Genomic DNA, 24,946 nt, shown 5'->3' with positions numbered 1-24,946 from the left:
GACTTAATCAAGCTCATGTGGGTGTTGGGATCTGAACTTGGATCCTTATAGTCATAGAGCAAGCACCTGCAAGCACTGGCTTATCTCTCTACCTCTGTACTCAACTTTAAGTATGAATATTTTTCTCTAAGTATTGAGATAAATACACTGTGCACTCAACCCTCTATTTATGAGCTCCACAGTCATGGTTTCAAGTGATTGCCGGTAGGAATGGCACCCCCCCAAAAAAAAAAAGAGTCTGCACTGAATATATGCAGACTATTTTTCTTATATAAAATATATAGACTAACAATTTTGCACAGCATGCACATTACATTTGCTATTTTAACTAACGGAGAAATGAATTAAAGACCAAGGAAGCTATGCATAGGTTCTATGCAAATTATGCCTCTAATTTTGTTTTGGACATTGGATCTAGATATGTTGTTGAAGCTGTCCCTAAACTTCTGGGCTCAAGCAAAAGCTTCAGCTTCCCAAGTTGCCAGGATAATAGTCATATACTAACATACCTGGCTGACCATGGTATTTTTTTTAATAAGGGATTGTCTTAGTTTCTTTTCCTATTGCTGTAAAAAAGTGTTCTGAAAAAAGTAATTTTAAAAAGTAAGGGTTTCTTTTGTCTCACAGTTCAATGTTAAAAATCCATCATGGAGGTATGTCATAATAGGCAGGAGCTTCAGGGAGCTGGTTACATTGCATCCATAATCCATAACAGTGAATGCTTGTGTTCTGTTTACATCTTTCTTTTTATTCCCAAGATCCTGCCTAGGGAATGATGACACCCACAGTGGACCAATCTTCCTATCTCAATTAACTGAATCAAAATAATCCTTTACAACTGTGTGCAAAAGCCTGTCTCTCATACACTTAAGTACACACAGATGTTGGCATTAGAGAGGTACCCAGAACTAGTTTTCCACATCAATGGATCCAAAGGCAAACCTCATATGAGGTGAGGGAGCAGGAGATATATTTCTTAAAAATAATGGAATAGCTAATAATATGCCCCTCCTTCACAAAGACTGTACAGTGATCAACCCTGTGTGTCTAACCTTAGAAAAGTCTTCACACAATCAAGTCTAAAACCAACAGGCAGAGTGATATGAAAGCTGGAATACATCCAAATCCTAACGTTTTATGCCATCTCTGGAATTTTCCTTTGGTTTAGTACAAGAACTATCTGTATTCTTTAATGTTAGCATCTTAAAATCAGGAATATACACTTTTTTTTGACAAGGCTGTGCTTTTCCTTAAACAAGAGAGCTCACTAGGGATATAAAAGGTCTATTTTAGCCCTGAAGGCTGCCCTGCTTTTTCGCTCTATGAGTGTATTTATAGATATATAATTCATGCCTCTAGGGCTGATATCTAGCAAAAGGGTCTGTCTGCCATTGCAAAAGACAGCATATTAAAAATTCAAAAGAACTCTTCTGAACTGTGAGGATGTTGTCGGTCATGGTGAATGTAATGGGTCACCCCCCACCCCCCCCCAAAAAAAAAAAAAGAAAAAAAAGGACCAGCCTGAAGTAGTTTCAATGTGGCTCCGGCCTTTCTGCCTCTCTGGAGACAGCTGACTCTGAAAGGTCACATTCAAAAACAATGATGCTAAGCAGAGAGCCTCTAGAGAGGATGCCATGCTCCAATTGCTGAAATTCCGTTTTTATGTCTATTTGGGTTCTTTACCTTATCTCTGATTTGCATTATTCTAATTCACTCACTACATAAAGACCCTCATTTACATATTTGGTGCCATAGGAGTGAGCACTTAAGTGCACAGATATGCTGAAGGTTTTAACCATTAAATGGCTCTACATGAATGACCTTCAGAAAAAAAAAAAAAAAAAAAAAAAACTTCTCTGGACCAACACAGCCAGTGCTTGGTGGAGAAAACATCAGTAAAACTTAAATGTTTCAAAGGGGCAATTTAGATTTAACAAGATGAGACTCTTTAGGTAAACCCTCTGACACACACACACACACACACACACACACACACACACACACCTAAAACATAGCAAGTGGTTTATCTGGAAAGAGCTTAATTCTGAAAGGGTACCCAATCTGTTTTTTAACATAAGTCCCAAAAAAGAGGAGCCACAGCTGCTTGATGTGATTATGCGTAATAAACTGGGGAATGCCAAGTGAAGCTTTCATTTGCTTATTAATTAAGAGCTTTTGTTCTGAAGCCAGTCAGCCTAGACTTCTGTTAACATTGGAACTACCCTTACAAGGCACATGACTTGGTAACGTTTCTTCAACTCCAAGGATAAATGGGAAGGCATCTATTTCAAGGCAGCACACACTGAATAGTTACTGTAGTGCCTACTGCTACTCAGAGAGGCTTTACTCCTTTTATTAGCATTTTGACCTGTAAACACTCCAGTCATTGATCAGTTTCTCTGTTCTTTTGAATGCAATGGTCTCATATGCAGAGATATAAATACACAGGGTGCTTCGAGAGACATCCCTAGAGGTAATGTCTTTTAGTCATTGTGGGAAGATTCACATTCATTCAAAAGTCTCGTATTTGGGAAAAAAAATGATTAACCTGTAGTGAAATAACAGTCTTTTTAAAAACAAACATAAAAATCCATTAATGTGATTAAGTATATTAGCACCCTTTTTAGCGAATTCTAATTTTTAACACTGAAATACTAGTCAACATGTCAATCAGGCCAAAATCACTTGAGCTGAGGTGAAGAGAGCCCATTCTTTGACATTCCCAGGCCAAAAATGTATCTTCTGTTTACCACTCAGTTTGATTTTTCTTACAACAGTTCCAGATACCAGTAATATCTAGAATTGAAGTTGAAACAATTGACTTCTTCACTAAAAGGGTTGTGTGATGCCTCTCACCAGCCTTGCATTTCCGATGTGTCGCTGTTGCACTGATCCAAACAACTCAAGGCCAAGACCTGGTCTCCACCCAGAGTTACAGAATGGTGACACCTACCCACGTACTTTGTAAGTAAAAGTTGAATTAGAAAACCATCCTGCATCTTCTTGAAACAATCATAAGATTCCTTCGGAGCTTACCTGGTTGAGTCCTTCAGGATGAATAGAAAGGGGGAAGGAAGGGGAGACAAAGGAGAGAAGAGGGAAGGAGAAAGGAGGAGGGGATGCCTGAGCCTTCTCTCTGTGTGTACATGGTGCAGTGTGTTTTTTCCCAGAAGTTAGGTGTGTACATTAGGAGGCATCAACATCATAGCACAGCACTGTAAACACCTGGGATTCCTGATGTCTTCATTCTGTGTAAAATTGATTTTGTAGCCTATGGTGAAGACGATAGCCTAAGCCCGGAGAACCAGTCTACCATAGTCACTTGAGAGTACCTTATTTCCCCTTTACCGAAGGAAAATAAAATAAAGGGCTGATTTCCCTGAATATCTTCTAAGGAATTAAATTAAGGATGAAATTACCACTGATGATAATCTGAACTAACTCAAGTCAATTCGTTTTTTTCTGGGGTGTAGGCCTCCCATATGCTATAGCCAGTTTTAATTTCCCACTTTAGGGTAACCAATACTGTAAAGACCTTAAAATTAGTGGCTAAAAATAACTGTAGGCCGAGTTTAGGCTTCTCTTAGTTGATAAGGATTGGGTACTTATCCTCTTTAACTAAAAGTAGAATTTCTATTGATCATTGAATACAATTCTGCACAAATCAGAACAGTGAAAATAAAGCAAAAAGGGCCAAGTAAAAGAAAGTACTTAATATAGTTTTTAAAATCAGATAGTATAAAATAAAATGAACTTCATAGCTGAAACAAATTAACCAGAAGGACAGCAAATAAGACCAACAAGGCATTCACAATATAAGAACACAAGGCAAAGGAAAATAAAAATATAGAAGCTGTTTTGGAGAGAGAGCGAGCGAGAGAAAGAGAGAAAGAGAGAGAGAGAATTTCAACATAAGCAAAAAGAAAAAAGAAATTATAACAGAAGAGAATACCATATTAATTTATAGTCAACTTACATCAACAAATTGCCCGCATGTTTTTTGGCATGAAAGAAAAAAATTTACAAAAGAAAGTTGTGTAAGAATGCTCTTGGACAAATTGAATTGCCACATTCTTGAAACTTGCTTTGTTGTTGTTGTTATTTTTCTTAAAAACTTTTGAGCAAAATGTCTGATTTTTTTAAATATAATAATTTACAACAGAGGATGATACAGGGAGGCAACAACACAGACATTCACACCACATAACATGAAAAGAAAAAAATCTGCACTTTAACAATTTTTACTTTATGGGGAGTTGAGAGGGGCATTAATTTTAAATTTAAAATAATTCTGATTTCTATGATTAAAAATGGAAAAATATTTTTATAATTTGCCTTTAAAAAAATCTATGCGTCTGTAGGGATTGGAATGAATTTCTCCATTGTCAAGTTTTCAGATATATATTTAGATTTTTTAATTGTCTTTTTGACAAATTTTAGATTTTCCTTAATTTAGGGGAATGGATGACAGCACATAAATTTTAACAATGCTAAAGAAAGGGGGAGTATGGGAAGGAAGGATGCGGAACAAGGGAGGGTCGTAGCTATGAGTACACTACACAGGAGATGAAGATGAGAGGAGTAAATGTGTAAGTGAGTCGCCATGTCCATGTAAGGGCGGCACGGAGTGATCTAGCTGCATTAGAGCTTCTGGCTGTAAGGAAGGGATGGGCAATATACAAAAACAAATGAGCCTACACATGCCCATCTATGGAAATCAAGAACAGAACTCTAACACTGACAATCTCACACACCCTAACCTGCAACTTCTTCAACATGCAATTACTACAAAATCATTACAGTTTCATCATAAGATTTTTTTAAAAAAAATCATTAAAACATTTAAACTTCTTTATCCTACTCAAAATTGACAGATTACATAAAATAATATTACTAATATTCAAGATCAAAAGTTTCAAAGCAAAATCAAGGAGACTAGAGTTATGCATTCACATTGAACAACTTCACCGGCAGCCGCGCAGCCCCATCTACGGCTGGGAGCGGAGAGAGCCACAGAGGTGAGGACAGGCAGTGCTGAGCCGAGAACCCATGTACAGGCCGCTAATGACTCCTCCGTACAGAAACGGTACGTTCCAAATGCCATCATCCACCTTCCACAAACCACCCATGCTCTGTGTGTACTACTGCCATGGAGACAGGCTCATCTGAAAGATGAGGATGCGGGATGTGCAGCTGAAGTTGTTCCAGATTTAAAGAAAGAGTGGGGAAAAAAAACTGCAGAAAACAATTCATAACTTTTTTTTTCTCATCATTTTGGATAAAAACAAGTCTAAAGATAAAGATCTAGCAGTTAAAAAGGAATACACTGATATGTATATAGAGAAAGATTATATATAATACAAAAACATTTAATTTCCAAACAAGAAGGGAGAAAATAACAAAAAAAGGGGGGAGATTTTTTTTTTTTTTTAAAGAGATGGACAACCAGATGCACACGCTGAGAAGGCACAGACAGAACGGTCAGGGGACACAGCTTAATACTCATGGTGTAGCTTTTGCTGGTTTTTATTTGTCTGCTCATTCATTTGGATCATTGATTCCCCATTGTGTGACAGCCAAAATTCGAAACAAATTCCAATTTTTTTTTTTTTTGGAAGTCACATTTTGATTTTGTTTCTCTAAAAAAAATAAAAAGGGCGTGCAAGTCTGGATGCCCGTCCTAAGAAGACGGTTAAAAGGGAAGACGGGTATTGTCTATCACCCCTGAATTGCAGGGATTTCAATCGAGTTAACACATGCTTAAAGTAAGTTGCATTTAGGGAAAAAATAGAAAAACAGAACAACGAGTTGGGTTAGGTAGAGAGGTCGGCAGGACAAAACCAGTTTGTGGTGGGAGAGAGGAACTGAGGGTTTTTGTTTTTTTGCATGCTTTTCCAGTAGGGGTGAAACACATCACAGGACTTCTTTTCAGGTTTCAGGTGCGGTTAGTGTGTGTGTGAGTGTGTGTGTGTGTGTGTGTGTGTGTGTGTGTGTGTGTGTGTGTGTGAAATGAAGCCTGTAGTGGCAGGGATTGGAATAAAGTATAACACTAGCTGTTCTTTGGAGGACTTGTCAGAGAAGGTATGTTTTGTAAGGTGTTCCAGGACTACAGTAGGTAATGCTGCTTCATGAGTATTTATTTATTTATTTATTTATTTATTTATTTTCTAACTGAAAGGAGTAATCATGGTTTACAACAGGATGTTAAACTAAGCCAAGTGAGTAGAAGAAGAACTGATGTAACTTTTGGTAACAATGTTAAAACTTCTCTCTGCTCCAAAGAAGAAATTATCAGTGTCAGATCTACAAACAGTGATGATCATGATACATTATGCTTGAGGGAAATTGTGTTAGCCTTTTAGAGACTAATCTGTGAGACAAAACATTACAACTAGTGTACACTGAGAAAAGTAGACAAGAGCCTGTGAATGCCTGACAGGTATTTGCACATGTCTCTGTGTGGTGCGTGTGGGAGCACTGAGAGAAACATATCATAAAAAGGATGCAAGGAAAGGGGTTTTAGAAAATGGCCTCATCCCCTACTGGAAGAGATCACTGGAGTTATAATCATTATATCCCTGTTCAACCAAGGACTGGGAAACCCGGGTAGGCGAACCCCAAAGGCAAGACACGTGAGAGTGCTTAGTTCTGACAGCCAATTCCAAGTTTCAAAGAACCCCTTTGGGTGACTTTGACAAACTGAATAATTTTTAAAAATGGGGTCAACTTTTGCCCCCTAGGAGACGCCCCTTTTATTATTTTATTTTAAACAGAATTGTAGTAATGTGTCCCCCTGGGTCGGTCCGTACCAAGATTTTTAGTCTCTGGTTTAATAATGTTAATCATTATTTCCGGAACTTCACAAAGTACAGTCGGAATGTTTCATGTGGAAGAAAGACAATCCCAATATTACAATAGAGGAAAAACCCTTGTTGTTGTCATTTGGTTGAGCTTTTGCCTAACGGTGGTTTTAACAGTGAATTTTTTTTTTTTCATGAGAAGATCTGGGAAGTGCTAAAGTGACTGGTTATAAGGCACCAATCAAATGACTTTCATAAGAGTTCAGTTGGTAATATTCCCACAGATGACTTTTTGTTTCTCATGTATTGAAAGCAGGAAGCAAAACTTGTCTAAGTGCAAAAGCTGAAGCATGAGATCTTCGCGGGCTATTTAGATTCCAGGATAATGGGTGGTGCTCTCAGGAATATATCAGCAATTTGGGTCCCCTAGGGTTTCTGTGGAGTAATTTACCTATTTCAAAATGCCTGTTTTAAAACTCTTACAAGCAGGACACCACTTACTTTCCAGAAATCACTGGTTTGGACAATTCAACACGCTGCAATTTGGGGTTGCCACTTTGCAAATTTATAAAAAAAAAAAAAAAGAGTATATGTATATATTTTTTTAAATCACGGAAGCCATAACTTCAAATGAAGCCAACACACCATGGATATAAAGCACATATCAATTTTTACAATACAAGTTAGTATCCAATCCTTAGTATGCAAATGTGAAACTGCTTTGAACTCTAATGAAATACACAGAGTAAAACTGTTAATCATTCTTAGACGTGTCATACTTTTATTTTTATTGTTCATTACTAATCTACAATCATTTTCTATTTTCAACAAGTACATGATACATATTTATTGCTCTACTAAGTGTTAATGTGTTCTGGTTATATGTGCCTTTGAGAACAAGTAATACAGTAATTTGATTTGAAACAGTATATTCTGCTACAACCATTTTTGATCTCAGCATGTCCTAATAGCCCCCATCTAAACATAATATGTAATGCTAACAAACTAAGAACTATAAGCTGAAATTTTACAGGTCGGAATTCACTGTGGAATGCTCTCTTGAACTGAAGACATACGTTTTTAAACTGCTGGGTGGAGGTGGACCTGGAGAAGCTTAGGTGCAAGCCCCATGTATCTTGGGAGCAGGTCCTCCCTCTAGAAGACATGTTTTGCACATGAGAAAATGAAGAGCTTTGCCAATGGCAAAGCTCAAATGAATGGCTCTGCACTTTGGTAAGTTCTTGACTTTCCCCTCTCAAAACACTGGAGAGAGAAGGGGGAGGGGGAGTTCTCTCAAGAGTCTCACTGAAAGCTGGAAAACTTATAGCAGCACCTAGGAGCTGAAGGATCGCATACTTGAAGAGCTTCAAAACATTTGCAGTAGATTTATAAAAAAAACCTTCATGCCTGTCCCACCTATGGATATACAGATTATGATTTTGTGAGTCTTCAAAAAAGGGAGGATTCTTGTGCTAGGACAAACAGCTCAATGCTGTATGACACTTTTGCTTAGAATGAAAATGCTGGCTCTACACAGGTGTGGAATCATAAGAATGTGAGGATGGCTGCAATCTCTGTGTCAGTTTGAGTCTTCCTATACTTCCATACATCATAGCATCTTTTTCAGGCACACGGGAACAAAACTTGCTTTATGCATGACACTTGTTTTTGAATGAAAATGCTTAACATTATGTTTTTAATGCTGAACAAAAACGTTCATGCATTATTTGTTACAGACCCATTTTCCACACTTAATTATTGTAGGTAGGGTGAGGGAGAGAATAAATGTTCAAGACAGAAAAGAGAGTCCAGACATCACCAAATCCAATACTTAGAACTGCATTTCTGTGTTAACGATCTCATGTTTACTATACCTTTATTTTCCAACTTAAGGGAGTAGATAAGAATGGATAGGTTATTACACAATGCATTAGTATGCTTTAAAATTGATAAGACAGAAGCAAATATGGGAGAGGGAGGACCTTAAAGTAAGAACTAGATTAATCTAGGTTTTAACATGTGTCTTTAGGTCTATCCCATCAACTCTATCCTTCTTGTGACCTACTGTATCCTGAATTGACTATTAACTATTAACTCAGTGTTCCAGTAAGCTTGGTTTCTTTTCTTATTCATCTCAGATAAATCTTAAACAATTTGAGAGCTAGGATAGTATCTTCATGTTTACATTTATTTCAACACCCAGTAGAACAATACTTACTCAGATACTTATCTGAATAACTTAAACTGCTTATCTCCTTGCCCTCATCCTAGCCTCACCTCTAGATCCCATAAAGGCATTGACTTCTGGATTACCAACATGCCTCGATTTATGCTTGGACCCTCATATAGACAATAGAGATTCTGAGTCTGGGGACCCTAAATCTTAGTCTTAGTTGTACCGCACAATACCTTATTAGACAGACATTCAACAAATTCTCTCATGCTGTTGAGTCTGTTTCCTCATGTATGATGCAAAGATTATAGTGTCTGCTCAATCAGTCTACCTCACAGGTAGATTTGCACAACTAATGACATTTTGAATGTGAAAGTGCTTGTAAATTCTAAAGGGCTTCACACATCTTTGCTACTATTATCTTCAAAGACTGTTAGCAGAAACATACTCAACAGAGGAAGCTAAGTCACAGGCAATCAGGATCAAAGTTATTTCAAATGTGATCCTTGGAGCGTTTAATTCAGTAACAAATAAGTATAACGTCAGTCTCAAACCCTGACTAGACCAGCCATGATGATGTCTTTCCAACTGTTTCTATCTCTTCTGGTGACATTGCCTTCTTAATGCTTGATTCACTTATCTTCAAAAGGTGAGTTTATGTTATTTATACATCTAATATTATGGTTATTTTATTTCACTCTTGTAGGTGAGAAGCAAGTTCTAACAAGGTCACATTTAGCTGTATCTTCATTAGAATATATTTAATGTCTAGCAAGACAACAGACCTGGAGGAGGACTCTGGTCATCTGTCTATCAAATAGAGAGAACATTAATATAAGTTAAATAAACTAGAGAGAAAAGAGATGGAGCAAGAGAGAGACAGAGAGAGAGAGAAAAAGAGACAGAAAGAGACACCAACATATTGCTTGACCTCACTTTTACGTACTTTTAAGTACTTTCTTAAGAAAAAAACACCAATGTGCAGAGATAGAAGGTGAAGTGGTAGCCATCACTGGAATAGTGATAGACAAGGAAGTGAGACAATATAGATCAAACAATAGAAAGTAGCAGGCATGTAGAATAAACAACTGTAGATATCTCAGTTCAACAGTGGGACAATAGTTAATGACAGTGCATTATACTCTGGATCTTAGTTAAGTGAGAACAACATAAGTTCCCTTGTTACAGGGGAGGCTGAGTAACTATGCCATGCTATACCATGATAGATGTGCTTGTCTTGAGTAACTGTTTAAGGAATTATGTAATGCAAATATGTGAACAAGGAAACAGTTGGCATAGTGATTTTCTTTAACATATGAGACAAAATATAAATTGTAATTGTAGATAAATTGTAATCATTTCGTTAAAACATTAATTAGTAATAAAATTTCTGAAGAAACTTCTTGAATATTGACAATTGACTCTTCCAGATACTGTAGTTGTAAGAAAAAAGTGTAAATGATCTATTTAAGAATTAAAATTACATCAAATTATCACTGAATCTGGACTTCAATAAGCTAGTTTATTTACTCAGAATCACACAACTGAGTAGCTGGATAGCCATAACGGAACATGGACCTTTACCCTTTCAACAAAACTACAGCTTGACTTTCAAACAAATGTTGAAGGTTTTTTTTGTCTTATGTTCTAGAGAAACATTTCACTCTCCATGGGAATTGGAAAGTATAAATAAGGTAGTCTTAGACACAAAAAGTTCCACAGGGTAGGCATGGTGGGGGTCCTAGTATCTTTGCAGATCTAGTCACATTTTTATGTATCAGGAGTCACAAGAGCATAATGGGAATTTTTATCCAGAGGGGCTGTGACGATCGTTCCACAGTTTGAGGGGCACCTGGCCCATGCTAAGTCAATCTTTCCAGAGGAAGCAGTGAGGATGGCAGGGAGAGCCTAGGAAGCTGCAGTTTTAAAGGAATTCTAAGGCATTTTCCAGCAAAATTCAGTTTGGAAACAGTATTCTAAACTCTGCTCTTTTTTTTTTTCTTTTTCTTTTTTCTTTTTTAAACTGGAAAGGATGCAGAGTAGATCTTAGTTGATAATGGTGGAAAAAAAAAAGAACTAACCTTTAGTCCTTGCTAGACTGATATCAGCTGTGATCTAACTTTTGATGCCTGGCATCAATCTTGAGAATTCCTGTGTATAAAGTGAATAGAAGCTTCACTGGGAATAGACTCAAATAGGATATGGGATATGGAACAATACTTCCAAACATGAGAAGGCTAATAATTATCGTCCTTGCAGAACAAAAGTTGTTTAATAGTTTTTTACTGCAAAGAATTTAGAACCAAACAATAAGTATTATTTTTTTACATTCTATCTATTCTGGAATTATCTCGGTGAAAGGTTTGGTTGTCAAGTAAGTGCCCATTGAGATAATGTGATTTTTTGTTGCTGGGCTACTTCTCTGATGAAATCATCAGTGCTCTCTGAGTGTTTCTGTCCTGTCTGATTAAATTTCATGTATAAGATTCATACTACATTTTAATCCATCAATGACTATATACAACTTTATTAAAAGCAGCATAAACCAGTTTTTGGAAGAAAGCATCACATCTGCTTATTTTCTGATATATTCTACATGTGAACTCTGTTAAACAGGATTATGGTAGAGCACTGCTTTGGACTGATCCTGTATTAGGTCCCAGGAGAAAAGACAAAACTATGATGGAGTCTCTTGTGCTAAGAGCTATGTAATCAAACTGAACTCAGAAATGATCTACTACTAAAAAAAAATAAAAAGAAAGAAAGAAAGAGCCAAAATCCAAAATGACCAATTTTCTTGAGCCAGCATAGAAAGGAAATCCCTTCTTTCTAAACCCTGTAAGAGAAGCAACTCTCCAATGACAACTGCATTTTTGCTCCCTGTTTCTTCTCTCTTCATCACTTTCACTCTCCCAAGCAGCTCTGCTCATCTCATATGAACACTCATTACATTTCATAGCATGAGGCGCTACTTGATATTCCAATTATGGATATGGCCCATAAATCTTGTATTGAAATTTGTTGTAATTTTGTCTGTTGGCAAGTTCAAACATGCAGGCTCCTACAATCATTTTAGGGCATTAAGAAAAGTGTCTTTTGAACATGGTGTGTATGTACAATTGTTAACACATCTTCAAGAAGTCCAAAAGGCAGGGGAAATGGCTCTAACTATGCCATCCTCATACCTCTAAAGCCATGGAGTCAAGACAGGGAAACGCTACAAGTAGGCATCATGGCTATGAATTTACGTTAGATATAGGAATCTTTTTCAGTGCGTATACATGTGTGTTTACATGTGTGCATGTGGAGCTCAAAGACAACCTCTGAAAATTTTTTCCTGAGGTGCCATCCACATTGGTTTTCTGAAACAGGGATCTCTCAGTGACTCAGAGTTTGCTGATTTTGCTTGGCTACCTGGCCGAAGAGCCCCAGGGTTTCCTAGGTTTGTGCCTCTCCAGTGCTGGCACGTACCACAATGCCAAACATTTTTACATGGGTCCTCAGGATCAAACTCCAGGTCTGCATATGGGTGTGATGAGCACTTTAACTTCCAGGATACCATCTTCCTACACAGGCATCCCTGAAAACAAAAGTGCTGAGGCCATCTGGTCATTTGTAATGCCTCTTCAGTCAAATAATATTCATCTTTCCTCACTAGGTCTCCAAGGACATTTCTCTCAGGTAAACACAAACAGATCTGATTTGAGTTTGTGCAAATTCAGTGAATATGTGACTTGAATTCTAAAGTTTAGTGCTAAATGCGATGACCATCTGAGGCGGTGTAGGGGAAAGAAAGTCTGGGAAACCTTACAGATTTTCTCTTTAGCAACTGTGCCACGTTTAATTAAGACAGCTATCATGGTAGAATTCTGAAACCCACTTATAATCTCTCTCCCTCTCTTAAGCATGAGCCATGTGTGTTTGCATGCGGTCTTTCCCTGAGAGAAGCCCACTCATTAGCTTCATTCCTGTTTTATAGTAATCATTGATAGTAATGTTTTCCCAGTGTGACAAGCCAGAAAACAATTAAGGCCTATATTTTTAACTTCATTCCAAATGGGTGGACTGTACTCAGTTTTAATTTAAAACTCACAAAAAAGTTAGTACTGTTTATAAAATTGCAGGATCCAGGACTGGGTATGCTTGTGTCACTTATGTTTTGCTTTTTCAAAATGATATACTATATAAAGCATTAATAATATATAAGTGGCTAGGAATGCCCTGTCTGTCTTGCACAACATAGTGACATTCATTGACAGGAGCAATGAATGTTACTGTCTGGTTGCATACAGGGGAATAAGCAATTATTGCAAAATAAAGGCAGTTTACAATGTGCCCTTGAAATTGGCAGATGGGTGCAAATTGAGACAGAAATGTACGTGTGGAGCTTAACTGTTGGGGAATGCCTGCATTTCAGACATTTGATGACCGCACGGTCCTGAAGTCTGGTTAGAAGGAGAGAAAACCCAAAGGAAAGACTTAGTAAGATGGATGGCTCCAGAAGGGGGGAAACATCTCTCTGATACTTTTAAAGAAAATGACATCCAAGAGCTGTTAGTGTTAAAAAGAAAGAAAGTAAAAGTAAAAGAAAAAACGAACGGCCCTGCAAAGCAGAAGCAGTCACGATTTGTGGCCCAGAGGAAAAACTCGCAGACGAGGAGGAGATGGGAATATCTGTTCTATGTGTTTTCAGAGAAGCCAGGCAGATAAGTAGAATTGGCTGCTGCTGGGTCTTTCCCCACGGGTTATACATCCTACCAACAAGCAAAGCTTCCAGGAAGCAAGCTCTCCTGACCTTGCTGGAGAAGATACCGCATTAAAAAGCAGGACTTGAAGGCATGTGGCTGGCTATAAGGCTTCAAGTAAATTACTTAAATTCTCTTTTGCCCATTTTTTGGTTAAAACCAAAGCTACATAATATTTCAACCGAATGGCTTAAAGAAAGTAAGTGTTGCTAATCAAACTCAAAATTGCTCCCCCAAATTAGCACTATCAATTGCTGAATGTTTGAAATAAATTACAGATATAGTACCCCTAATATTAACCCCTAATATTACAATGTTACATTCATGCATGCTCATGCTTCCCGTGATCTTATAAGAATAAAAATGCAATAAACAAGGATGTCACAGCACTGCTGCCTTGCTGGAGCTTAGAAAATGTTGCTGATTCCATTTTTTTCAAGTAAGGGGAGAACATTCTGTAATAATGTGTGAGGTTGATGGAAATATTACCTTGGATGCATAGGCTGCAGAGCTGAGCAGATGGTAGACCACTAACCTAAGGATGGGGGTTTGCAAGCTGATCCCCACTGTGCAACTTAGCCTCTGTCAGGAGTCATTTGGAACAATATGATCAAAGAGAAAGGCATAGGGGAGTGTGGGTCATAGATGTATTTTATCTTATGTTCTATTCATATTATGTAAATAATGCAAATTGTCCATCCATCAGCTCCTGCTCCTAGAAGAGTGTCTTGATTATGACTCATTTTTATTGCTTTAGGACCCTCTGCCCTGCTGTCCTTTGTTCCGTATTACTGTTCAGACACTTGAGATTTTCTGGAATATTCAATCTAAGGTAATCAGAGGCAGCAAGGCAACAATTATCCATCTGTACTCTGAAGCCACAAGCAGTTCCTTCTCTTTTGGAGGACTCCTATGACCATGGCGGCCAAACAAAAGAAACCCACATAGATTTTTTTAAAAATGTACCTTGAAGCACTTGCAGATAGCTCTGTGTCATATATGCTGGTCTTTTCTGCTGTCCAGAACACTGAATGGAGCTTTCTCCTGAGCCAGGCACTAAAAGCATAGTGTTTACCAGCTGAAGAAGGGCTCTTAGTTTTTAACAATGGTAAGGTATACGAAATGTCAATTGGCAAGCGTTTCGGTGAGAACCATCCAAGCTGGACCACTGGTTTTACACATGGAAATGATGACTGTAGGAAAGCCAACCATGAAAGCAGAATGGGATAGGAGAACAAGACCTGCCGAACACATTTGGCATTTTCTTTGTCATCTGCCAGTGGGTTCCTGCAGTACACACTGACATTCAAGTCAAAGTCCTTGACCTGTTAATTGCATTCAGCTAAACATTGTTGGGAAAAATAATTGCACTTGTATATCTTTCTCTATACAGTGTTAGAAAGAAACCTCAATAGGAAGCATTCCACTCCAGAGATCTGAGCTGTGAAAATCTGGAAACAACTGACTGAAACTTAACTACAAGAATGCAAATGGCAATAGTCATTCACAGATAAGCTAGGACTTGGCTATCCCATCTAGGCCAGGACTTAATTGTATCTGACCAACAGTGCCTGAGTCTGATGCTATAATGTTCCTCTGCCGTTATTGCCATTTCTTATGCGTGGGTCACGGTTATCAAGCATAAAGCCCAACTGCTTTGTGTAGGCCTGTGGTTCACTGTTAAAATCCTAACTAACTATGCTTATAGAAGGGCCAGAACCACTTTGTTTATGAAGATGAATATGAGGCTGCAGAGGCGGCTCAGTCAATAAATTACATGCTATGCAAGCATGAAAATCTAGGTCAGATTTCTAGCATTCACGTAAAATGCTGGGTGTAACAATGCCTCCTGTAACCCCAGCTCCAAAGGGTACTGGGGCAGGTGTCTCTCTAGGCTCACCGCCAATAATTCTAGCTAAAGTGATGAGCTTCAAGCTCACTGCAAGATTCTGTCTCAAAAACATAAATAAAACACGAGCCAAAGGTAGAGATCGAGGAAAGGCATCTTATCTACCAACCTCTGGCCTCCATACACACCAACGTGCACACACCGGTAAACACACATGCACCCGCACACACACGTGTGTAATCATTCCTACACAGTAAGTACACACTCACCCCCGTCCCACCCAGAGGATAGAAACTCTAAGGCAAGAGTCACATTCCGATTTGAATAACTATGCTGGATGCCACTGGTTTCTTTCATATAACTCTCTCTGTTGAATCAAAAGGTAAACGCCCACGAGTTATTCCTACACATCAAACTCCCATTCCCTTAAGAAAGCCTTCTACAAGTCATGAAAGACCTAAGCCCCAGAACAAAGCCCTAAAAGTAAGTAAGAAGGCAAAATTAAGAAATATATATATTTGAATGCTAATTTTTCCAAGTTAAAACAACTCTCTAGGGAGTCATGTTACATACATATTCTTATAAAGAATTAAAAGAAAACACATTATGGTATAGAGTGTTTTTATAAACCTTGCCAAGTGTCAGAGAGTAAGAGCTACATATGGCAATCACTGAAGGACCTGGTTTTCTGTGCTTTTAAAGTTTGGTTTCAAATCATCAAGTAAGGGTATGCATTTATGGTGTGCAAGATAATGTATTGAGATATGTACAAATTGGGTATTGACTCTACCCAGCTGTTGTTGAAGAGGGCCCTACAAGTTGGCTTCTGTGATGTGAGAAAGCTACTTGTTTTCTGGGCCCTCTGGAGAACAGGGATGACACTCAGTGAGTCAGAGGAAGATGAAGGATGCCCAGATCTGGCTCCTGCAAGCCCTGATAAAGTATAGCTGGGAACTGCCTGCAAACTTTCTCAACTTTGAGTTTACCATTTAAAACTGCTTACTAGAAACTTAGAGCACCATACTTGGTAAATATCTCACCAGCCCCTGCTGTGTTATACTGAGTGTCTGTAATGGAAGTTTTGGTTTCTCTGTAAACTCATATTATGCACATGTTTTTGTTTAAATCCCAAGAGTGGGATTTAGTTTGTCCACACTTGTTAATTGTCTTGTGTGGGGCATGGCCTTTGCCAGCTGGTAATGGCCTTCCATGTGGCATGGAGAGGGGCGTGGTCTAGGACTCTGAGGATATATATTTAAAGCCCAGAAAGAGAAGCTGTAGCATCTGATGTTGGCCTGTGGCATAGCAGTTTGGAGAGACCAGAGAAACTGACAGTGAGGCGGAAGAAAGAGCAGAAAGATGGCTGCAGCGGCTTTGATGAGACTGCTGACTGCATTTGCTGTTGACGGAAATTGGTAGAGCCCTAAAGGAAATAGTCTCAAACAGCCAGGAGAAGTAAAAGGGACCTTTATTCCCACGAACTTTCTCTCTGCTACATGGGGTTGGGAGTTTGGAAGGGAGGTTGAGACCTAAACACCCCCAACTAAAGCAGAGTTTTAAAAAACAGTGCTACATGTGTCAGCCTTTAACTGGAGACTAAAAGGATAAAAGTGAGCTATCACTGGAGAGACATAATTAATGTTTTCAGTGGATACATTTTTATAAAAAAGCAAATCAAAACAAAACAAAACAAAACGCTGTGTCGTGAAGCCTAGGAGCAAATAATAATTTACAGTAAAAAAACAAAAACAAAAACAAAAACAAAACAAACAAACAAACAAAAAACCCAAAACTGGTTCAAAAATGGAAAGGATTGAAGAAGTGATTCTACCTTCGAATCAGATGCAGTAGCTTATTACCTATGCTCCTTTTGTAGGTAGAAGGAAGGTGGCTAGGATCCTTGTATCAGGGGAGGTGGCAGCAAGAGAATTAAAAATATATGGAGAATGAGTTTGGGTGGAATGTCAGCATTTGCAGTGGACTTTGCTTCTTACTGAGGTACATTAAATCTCCCCAGATTACTATACTTTCATAGTTACACACTTAAGGGGCTAAAATAATCACATTATTTATTAGGATTTATCTATATTAATATTATATATAAATTGTTATATAATATATAATTGCTATATTACATATATTAATTTATACATGAATATAATATAAAGTGTTAATATAACTAGTAGGCTTGGATAGTTTTTCACATAACACTGTTCTTATACACTGATTATTTTTTTCTATATCACAACCTGGACATATGCATACACCCTAACACACATACTCTCTTCTTTTTATTTTCTCAGGAGGGCAGCCAGGACTGTCATCCTCTAGTCCTTACAAGATGTCGTTGTTTGGTGGATGTGTGTGTGTGTGTGTGTGTGTGTGTGTGTGTGTGTGTTTCAAGGTGCTTCCTCCAGACTGCAAAGAAATTTGCACACCTGGGTCACTTTTCATTCCAAAAGCTCAATTAAATAATACTGTGCTATATTTGCATAATCATTCAATTTAGCTATTTTGCTGAGCAACCAACCTAAATCCTTTTTTAAAAAGTGTGTATGCCACTGAAGAATATACAAATTTTGATCAGTTGGCACCTCTATGGGTGATCTGCTCAAAGAGTGGCAGAACAAACAGGATCCCATCTAAAAGGGACTCTGGTGAAGATAAACTTTCAAGAGGTGCCTTTATTTTAAAGATAACTTTTTAAAAACCTTTATTTTAGTCTTTCAGAGGCCTTCCGTGGTATGCTCCTATCCTGTCTCCTGTTTTCTCCTTCTTCCAACGTCCATTCCGTTTGCCGTTCTGAGTGAGGATTGACTCTACCCAGCATTGTATAAAACAGATAATGAGACTCATAAACCAACTTTTGGCAATGTGCAGGGAAACTTAGGAAAGAAGGGGGAGATAGTAAGACCTGGAGAGGACAGGATCTCCATAAGCATAGTAACAGAAGCAAAATATATGGGCACAGGGGTCTTTTCTGAGACTGATACTCCAACCAAGGACCATTCATGGATACAATCTAGAACCAGCCCAAGGCTGCAAGTGGGTGCCCTAGTAAGAAGAACAGGGACTGTCTCTGATATGAAGTCTATGGCTAGCTCTTTGAGTACCTTCTGTGGATGGGGGAGCTGCCTTGCCAAGCCACAGAGGAGGACAATGCAGCCAGTCCTGATGAGACCGGATAAGCTAGGGTCAGATGGAAGAGGAGGAGGACCTCCCCTATCCATGGACTTGGAGAGGGGCATAAGAGGAGATGAGGGAGGGAGGGTGAGATTGGGAGAAGAGGAGGGAGGGGGCTACAGCTAGGATACAAAGTGAAAAAACTGTAATTAATATAAAAAATTAAAATTTAATAAAAAACCTTTATTTGAGACAATGAATCCTACTAATAAGGAATGAAGACTCCATAGTTTTCTTTTCCAAAGAAAATGCTCATATAAATAAAAGAAATTTCAGAAGAAATTAAAGAGATTTTGCCCACAAATTCCAAGACAAAAAAAAATCTAGAAGACAACGTTACAAAAACCAGTAAAGAAGCTGACAATCTGTTCCAGGGGCATGTGAGGGAGAGGTGTGATAAGCAGTGACTTCACAGAGGAAGCACCCAAAGAGAACAGGCTTTATTACTCCTAGTACCGATGCTGTAGCTTGGCCTGCTGGAATTTAATTTATTCTTTTACTATCTCCAGTTATCTGAGTTAATATGAAAGGCCATTATTAAAAGTTGCCTCTGATGTAGAACATATTTTTTCCCTAATAAATTGTGGCTGGATGTTGTTGAGTTTGATACTCATCTGCACCAATAGAGTGAGCCCAACTCCAGGTGCAAACCGAATAGAGCTGAATGCTAATTAATGAGATCCAAACAACTTATCATTTCAGGCTGGCTTCCATTAGAGAGGCTGCATCTCACTGGTACACTAATACAGAACCCTATTAGTTACGTGGATTCCAATTTTCTTTATCTGTATTAGTCACTGAATGGTGAGCTTTTTCTAATACCATTTAATATTTTGGCTTTTTTTTTATGCTGAGAGAATTTGTTGCAACCATAAAATAGGGATCAAGGTTGAGTGCGTCAATTTAATACCTGTTAACTGATAATTTCATATGTAACTTTTAATCTAAGAGAAAAAAATTATTTTTCTTTCAAGAATTGTGGATGATGTCCTTGTGTACTATTCCAGTCAGTGTTGTTATTAGACATGGAGGGACATTTCATATATGTTTGAGTCCTACAGTAATCTTGTGATTATTTGGGTACATATCATTATCTTTTAAGGTGAAATTTTTAAGGTGGAGTTTCTAGACATCAATATGATTGATGTTTTGTTAGATGATTTCTTTCACAGTAGCTGTATTGTGAGGGACAGGATATTTAGCACTGTCCCTGGTCTCTTTGTGCTGGGTACTAATAGCTTCTCTCTACTTGTGAAAGTCAAAATACCTATACATATTTCCAAGCATCCCCCTCAGTTTAGAATCAGTGAGTTAGAGGTAACAAACTTACATTTCTGAGTATTTAGAGCATTGGTCAAGGTCAAGATAGAGAATAGTAAGGACTACACTGACAACCTGTATACATTTCTACTCCCCTTTGGCTTGGTCCAAAATGAAATTTAATAGACATCCTATACCATGATTCCTTCAGTGTTTCTGTTGAAGCATAAGCCACTGACAAAGAAAGCATTAGAAGGGCATGAAAATAAGTGGAAGCCAAGAAATTACATGAAGATTTGTATTAAATTCTATAGTAGTATAAAGTTTTATGTAATCACCCATATATGTACATATCTCATATATCTATGAGAGAGAGAGAGAGAGAGAGAGAGAGAGAGAGAGAGAGAGAGATACTATACTCATGAAATAAATATCTGGAGGAAATAACTGAAGACATAAACAACAGAGTAAGCTGCAAATTAGAAGGTAGATCTGCTTCTGACTTCAAGTCTGCAAAACTGCAGAACTGATCTTAACTAGTAATTTAAGTGCTTAATACAATCTGGCTGCTGTTGGCATCCTTCCCAAATGTTCTATTAGCCGTTGCAGTGAAATGCTGCCAGCAGCCAAATTATCAGTGCTTAGTCTCTGGTGAGTAATAGGGACAAACAGAACTCATCTTCACTATCTCTAAGTGTGTAGGAGTTGTGCCTGACCAAAATAGCTCCATCCCCCAGACATATTAAAGGATGCTAGAAGCCCCCACACTTGAAGATAAAAATAAAATATTCCACAATGCCATGGCCCACAGGGAAAAAAAAAGGGCTGTGAGAAATCCAGAGATATCTTCCAAGCGTTCTGATGTACCCAAGCTTGCCCAGTACACAAGCGTGTGCCCAGGACAGTCTGCATAGCTCTGTCTCACCAGAGCCAGCATTTTCCCACCTTGCACACATGAACCCCTCCAGCCTGGCACTCTGTGTTAACATTCTTGTAATTGACCAGTTCTCATGGGAGAACACTGACTCACTGAACCTTGATGAGATTATGCACAAAACATAAAAGCTCAGATCTATGTAAGGAAGCTGCAGAGAGAGAAAAAAAATTAGCCTCTCTTACTAAAGTGGCTCAACTGGTAAGAAAGCAAGCATTTTTCTTGAAATGCCCATAGCATCCTCAATTTCCAATAGAATCTAGACATTTCCCCCATTTTTCTTTTCCTCATAATTCCCCGGTGGTCTTTCTCTTTAATAGGACTGCTGACCCTTAAAGCCCTCATATCAACACTTCCCCAAGCAGGATGAAAACTTTCTTGTAGTTTATCCATCAATTTTATACTTGTGTCATCAGGAAATAACAGTGAGTTTACTCAGCCTCCGCTCCATTTCATGAATTGATGTGAAGCAAATGAGAAAGAGAAGTGAACAGAGGAGGCTTGGGGTTCTTGACCATGTTTTCCTGAAATCAACACTAGTTAACACAGAAAGTTCCCAAATGTCCTGAATCTTGTCCTGAGCAAGTCTTTTCATAGAGTAAGTGAATTAGGGGATGGGTAGTAAAACATGGTGGCTTAGCCCCTTTAGACCGAAGAGAGGTCATTTTGCTTCTGTCTGTGTTGACACGAATTCTGTTTTAAAGATAGACAGGTTTTCCTCCACTGGGAATCGGGTACATTTGTGCCATTGAGTAGTCACTGGAAACCCCTTTCTCTGTCCTGGAACAGTGCTTTTAGACAAGGTCTGAGAGGACTCCTGGCTTGCAAGTTATTCCTAACTTTCAGGCTCAGTGAAAGACAACAGCCTGGTAAGCATCATAGTCTCCCCCCGCTTTTCTAGTTAGACAACTGCAGAAAACAAAAAGACATACTATTTTCATGGTTTGGATATTCAGTTGCCCCAAAGGCCATACGCTAGAGGCTCAGCTGCTGCTCCAAGATGTGGCTAACAGAATATTTAGGAGGTGGTGCTTAGTGGAAGGAGGGCAGGGCCATTGGGAGCACGTCTATGAAGTGGAGATTGGGACCTAGGCCTGAATCCCTTCTCGCTCTCTGCCTAGATGGCATGAGGCGGATAATTTTAGTGTTTTAATGTTCTCCACCATAATATTTCCTTCACCTTAGCCTCCCTGCTGCCCGGCAATTAATTATAGGTAATTTCTAATTGGTTGCAATCTCTGGAAACACAGACAAAATAATCCCTTTTCACCCTTGAAGCTGATAGTCTCGATTATTTTGTCATAGTAATATAAGGCTGATGAATCAGCATATCAGGCCACTTTTTTCTTACTTCCTTTATTAGACGTGTTACACAATTTGGGACATGATGAGTTTGCCTCCATAAAGAAACTCACTACTGTTCTAAAACTGAAAGAGAAAAAGTATCACTGTCGTTATTTAGAAGCAAGAGGCATGGCCCCTACCCTGGCTCAATCCTGCTTCTTGGCTCTACAGTGAAACTCTATGGCCAGAGGAAAAAATCCTGCATAGAGCAGAAAACATCATCCTTTTTTCTTTCTAGAAATGGAACTAGTCCTTGTAAAATCCCAAACTTATTCTTTGCAAGCATTTCAAAGAGTCTCACAGAGTTACAACAAAGTAATTAAGAGACAGTAAGCAATTAAGAGACAGGCTCATTAGAACTCCCTCCTAAAATGATTCGACTTCTCTGGACAAGTCACAGTAGAGGCAAGTTTGTATGGATACAATGGCCTCTTCTCCATCCTTCCATGTCAGACCATTGTGAAGGAAGCAGCCATGATACTCACATATTTCCATACCACTGAATGAACTTCATCCCCGGGCTTTCAAATGCTCCAAGAGTGTTGCAGACTGATAAACAATCCCTGTTTGGAGGAAGTTCCTGAACCTGAAGCCACACAGCATATCTACTTCATTCTGAGCACGTTGGGTGAAGCAGTGCATTGTAATGAAATACAGTCAGCAGTGCTGTGGCCATGCTGGAAACTCATATTAATAATAATAATAATAAAAGAGTCAATGGATTCTGCGGCCACGGGAGGCTGGGTGTACAGATGAAGTTCCTGCCATTACATGGTTCTATTTTACTGAAAACACACTCACTAGCAATCTCTTTCACTGAAGAAAACATTAGAGAAGTCTTTATTTTTTAGAGTTGAAGAAAAAGGGGCTAGAACTAAGCTTTTGAGATAGCACATATATTGATCATTGTGTGGGCAATAAAAGAATTCATTTATAACTTGAACTTGACAGCTACTGAATACTGACTGCATAAAAGAAGCTATGAAACTTAAAGAACCTAAATAGTAAAGAATTGCAATCTTATAAAATATAATCAGAATTAGAAGCTATATATATATATGGAAGTGACCATGCCTGAATAATGACAGCAAGAAGCCCTGCTGTTCCCACCAGTTGATGGATATGGAAATTTTATAAATATCAAATCAGTACTGGGATGCTGTTAGCATACCAAAGCATGATGCAGAAAATTTCAGTATAAGAATAGGCTCTCTGGAATAAATCCCCTGTTATTTTCTTTCTGGGTTAAAATGTATATTTCATTACATTACCATATATGGCCTTAGCAGAGAGCATTTTTTTTTTATTATAGGTGTAGAGAAAGTATAAGTTCAAGCTTTTGTTGTAGGATGTTAGTAAGTCAGAATTAATATCTAAAACAAATTACTTTCTCTTGGGATCATTAGTCACACTAGGGCATTCAACTGTTTTAAAGTTTCTTATTTGATACCATAACTGATAATGACTATGGTGGCTGGGATGTGATGGGGAGGAAGTACTGTCTTTTCCCTGATGTGTGGTATTGCACAGGTAATCTCTATTCCTTTCTCTCTTGCAATTCTCATCTCTAACACAGCATGGAGGCCATTTTTTGCTTCTTTAAAAAGTGTTGCATGACCAATTCTCTAAGAGGTGGAATACAATGTAAACATGCCCAGGACTTTCATGGTCTCCTGAGTGATGTCTCCTATATCCAGCCTGGGAAAAAAATGCCCAGAGAAATAACGTGCGATCATATGCCAAACTTCAAAGTATCATCTAATATCTGAGAATCTGGACATGGCATTGGTGACTTTTCCAGTCTAAGATATATAATCCTATCACCTTCCATGCTATCGGTAGAAATTGGTACCCAGCTCCACTTTTCCCAAAGTTCATTCCTTTCCCTCCCGGAGATAATAACAAAATCACTATCATCTATGTCTATTCAAAGATGTGAATGGACACAAGAGATATTTAGAGTTTTTTCCCTTCGTGCCTAGATAAAACCTATGAGATTCTTGCTGCCTCCAGCAGACTTTCTTTCCAAGTTGACTGAATTTTTTTCCAACGTTCAAAATTTCTTGCAAGATCAGCTGCTTTCAACTTCCTCTTTGCTCGGTTAATTCCCACTTATCTCAGATTATTCAGCTCAAATATAATTTCCTCAGAGCTTTTCCTGCTCCCACTGTCAGCCCCTGCCTTGTCACCTGTCCCACTACGATATGCTTCATAGCACCAACTGCCTCTGCTTCACAGCACTCATCAGAGATTGTCACCACACATTTGTGTGAAGATCACTCGATTAATCATGCGACGGTTTTCACTATTACAGTCACCAGGCTCATCCCTGTTTCTGTTTACTCTTGAATCACCAATGTTTCTCTTCTGCTTAATCCACAGCAAATGCTTAATATGCACTTATTAAATGAAGGTGTTCATGGGATTATGTTGGAATATTTCTGCCACAATTTTGGCCTCTCTCTTGCCACAATTGCAGTTAATCCTAAGAAGAGAAACCATCTTCTGTGCTGAAGCACAGACTAGAAGCTTTTGTTAGCATACCAGTCTACACCTTCATCTTTGACCATTGTGTGGGGAAGAGTGCTTCGAAAGCCATGACCTGGACAGCTAAATGCAATAATCCTGATTTGGAACAAAGACTGAGAAAATAACCTC

The 24,946-nt window shown here is 38.5% G+C and overlaps 1 protein-coding gene across 50 annotated transcripts in view; it reads right to left on the bottom strand.

The window, feature by feature from the left end:
• Nrxn3 (neurexin 3) overlaps nt 1-24,946 on the bottom strand; it is a 1,566,538-nt gene that overhangs the window by 7,598 nt on the left and 1,533,994 nt on the right. For 2 of the 50 annotated variants that reach the window (XR_009593039.1, XR_009593040.1), the window contains exon 23: nt 3,977-4,654. The exons of the other annotated variants lie outside the window; for them this stretch is intronic. The gene's annotated coding sequence lies outside the window, so the exon portion shown is untranslated. The remainder of the gene's footprint in view (nt 1-3,976; nt 4,655-24,946) is intronic. 50 annotated transcript variants of the gene reach the window in all.

This window comes from Meriones unguiculatus, chromosome 7, assembly GCF_030254825.1.
Source record: "Meriones unguiculatus strain TT.TT164.6M chromosome 7, Bangor_MerUng_6.1, whole genome shotgun sequence".
Taxonomy (NCBI): Eukaryota; Metazoa; Chordata; class Mammalia; order Rodentia; family Muridae; genus Meriones; species Meriones unguiculatus.
The sequence above is the reverse complement of the archived record's forward strand: the minus strand, read 5'-3'. Positions and strand labels throughout refer to the sequence as shown.